Consider the following 3308-nt stretch of genomic DNA (forward strand, 5'->3'; position numbering starts at 1 on the left):
AAATACACATATTGATAACAAGCAATTAAAATGCAATGTAACCTCGAGATATGCTGACATCTTATCAAGTGTTGGCAGAAAAAATGAATAGGGGAGATATGAAGCTTGTGCCTGGAGAGTGCCACAATAAGATGTATGTGCTTAAATATATATGATTATAATACAGGTGCTGTGTATTTAGTTGATCCTAATGCTAACTGCCATGTTTGTCTGGGACCTTAATCAGGATGGACTGAGGGAATCAGTCCTTGCCATTTAAAATATTCCTCTTCGTAGCGAGGAATACTTCCATCCTGGCTTCCTGGATGTCAGCCCCCGTAGGTATGTCTCTTGCCTCCTATTTTTCCATCTGCACACAACTCCTCCCGTATCCCTGACACTTAATTTATTAATAATGGGACGGATGTCAGGTTAGGTGCTCTCCACCAGTGGAAATGCCCCACTGGCTCGATCTTCCTCTCCAGGCACCCACACGCTGGATGACAGCCACTGCTCCCTTTCCCCCCCTCTGAGGCACTTTGGCCTCACATGTCTGCATGGCCATCCACTGCAATGCGCAGTCGACTCTCACAAACCTATTTCACAAAATATTTTACTGTATGTGTGAGGAGAGTGAGAGAGACTGAGGTGCTCCCAGAGATTTTCCAGGTACCTGCAGAGATTTTTAAAAAAATGCTTAAATAGATAAAACGGTTATCTTTTTAAAACTGGTGGAATCTTAGCGTTTTATCATTTGTTGCAATGTTTTACTTTAAATTCAAGAAGCTTTTGTTTGTCTAAGAGCAGCAAATATTACTGAGATTAGTATAAAATGATTGTACTATATGTGTGTGCTGCAGTTCTCCACGTGGTTCCACATTTCTAAAATGATTTAGGTGTCAGAAACTGAGCCATCACATATCCCTCATATTGAGTATCAGAACAAAGCCTGTTATTCAGGCTTTACGAAGTTTGCTTGTCTGCACACTGAGGCAGCGGGAGGCTCAGGTGCAGCAGAGAGAGACAATCCCTTCACATTCAGAGGGGAATAGACCTGTCAGTCCTCTAAACCCTTGAAGAACCAACCAGTGGAACCACATGCAGCTCTCTCAGCACACGCCACACTTATCTGGTGTGAACCAGGTTGGAAAGATACTAAAGATACGTCATCTTTCAAGATGCAGGCATTCTTGGTGGATAATGATTGTGTTTTCTTGTGTTGTGGATCTGGATGCATCGCACTGAACATTCATAATATTTCAGTGAGTCACACAGCCGGTTCTGAACAAAAAATAGAGCTGGGGGGAGGGGTGTTGTTTCTTTGTTTCAGGTTTAAACAATCAAAAATGTGTGCTGCCTGTAGTCCTCTCTGTGTGCTCACTGCCAGGAAGATTCTTTGGTCATTAACAAATTCAGATTTCCCCTTAACTCTTTAAAGGGTAGCTAATAGCTATGACTGTTGCTGCTCTTGACTTGCTGTCAGGAGCTTGGGTCATTTTAAATACTGACATAGTGAAACTCAGAGTTTTCAGTCAATAGTTTCATAATTGGGGGAATAAACACATTTTCTTGCTTTTATTGTTGTCTGCTTAACAAGAATCTCATGGAACATGAGTTAGGCTATTTTATCAGTCCAGCTGTTGGGAAATCAAAAGATCCTTCTTCAACACAACACCCCGGTACAACACCTGCATTGCTGCGGATGTAATGGCTGAAATGACTGTTTCACACAGTTTCAAACCACTCCACTACATGCTGACAGTCACGATGAATCCAACAAAATCACATCATCTGTGGTTCCAAAACAGAAACCCTCACCACCTCAGCTACACCTTGAGACACCTATACCCTGTCCATGAATATAACAAGAGGATTGGAGACTGGCAGAGTCCATCTTCTGGAAAAGTGCTTCACCTTGTGCCAAGAGCACAGAGACACTTCTAACTTAGATTATACAAGGCCCATAACAGCAGGCCCGAACCCCATACTCCTTTATGCACTCCACAGGTGCTGCTAGGGTATTATCAGTTCTTATATTCCACAAAAGCATGTGAAGCCTCAACAGGCAAACCTTTCCAGCTGCCTGGAATTGCCTCTTTCAGGAGACTGAGTAGTGTGGTTCACTCTTAAATGCAGCACACCCTTTTTGAAAATGATAACCCCCACCTTTGCCACTCCGCAGGCCCTGTCTCAGGAATCCACAAAAGTAAAGTGCAAAAATGACTGTTTCTTTCATCAGAGACTGTATATAAGCAATGGAAGCAGCACCCATTAGACAAAGTCACACAAACTCGAGAACCACCTTGAGCACCCTTGCCACCACCATTTAACTTACTATGTTTATGCTTGCAGATCAGTGACCTGTCACTGTCACAGGTTTCTACATACACTCCGACCTCTTTTTTGTAACAAGTGGAGTCGCCTCCTGCTGACCATTAAAAACCATAGACGTGTATGAGTGTATGGGATTTCACATACCTCCACTTTTCAGACTAAGAAGTTAGATCCGTGTTTGCTGCAGGTTCAGGCCAGCTTCACAGCTTCAACTCTTTGATCATTTATTTTCTTTCTTTTCGTGCCATTTTAACGCAGGCACTGCCAGCCCATGAGCAAACTGCACAGCAAACTGCGCATTCAACATTTTGGCCTGGGCATAACGCATGCTGCCTCCTGCATGCTCAGTGTAACAGCCACCAGAAACCACCAGATGAATTAGAGAGTCTTAAAAGTGTTGGTGGAGGGATTTTTTTTACCTTCTGGTCAGCAACCGCTTCTCCAAATCTTTGCTATACTAAGCAAACCGCCTGCAGGAAGATAGCTTTGTAGTCACTAATGCATAAGCTACTCTCAAAGTCTGTTTCTCCAAAAGAAAACTGTTCTTCACTAACGAGCACGGCATTTATTCCAAATTCCCTAATATATTCTGCATCTCACTAAATTCACGCTTCAATTCTCCCTGATATTTTTTTCACTTTCAGTTTTTCACTTTTTTATTCCCAGGCTCGGTGTAGCGATAAATGAGAAAAAATGCAAATCACAATAGGCTGACTGGGCTCAAAAGCCACACTTGTTGCTCCATTCTCACTGTTAGACATGTAGACCTTTATATTGTGTTAGCACATATACAGACTGCCGAGCACAAAGAATAAAGATAATCGCATTACAGGCGGGCAGTTTGGAAGCAGTCACAGGCTGCGCTTTAATGGAGGCGGTGGCAGTATGGTGAAAGCGTGCGTGCACGGGTGCTTGTGTGTGTGCTGCTTTGTGAGAACCAATTGAGGCTGAAGCAGAGAGCTGGAGAGAGAGGATCACAGCCTTATACACCGTGT

Source organism: Mchenga conophoros, linkage group LG7 (genome assembly GCF_057382185.1).
Source record: "Mchenga conophoros isolate Kocher_MC1m ecotype Shallow Benthic linkage group LG7, M_conophoros_male_GT1.1, whole genome shotgun sequence".
In the NCBI taxonomy this organism is placed as follows: domain Eukaryota; kingdom Metazoa; phylum Chordata; class Actinopteri; order Cichliformes; family Cichlidae; genus Mchenga; species Mchenga conophoros.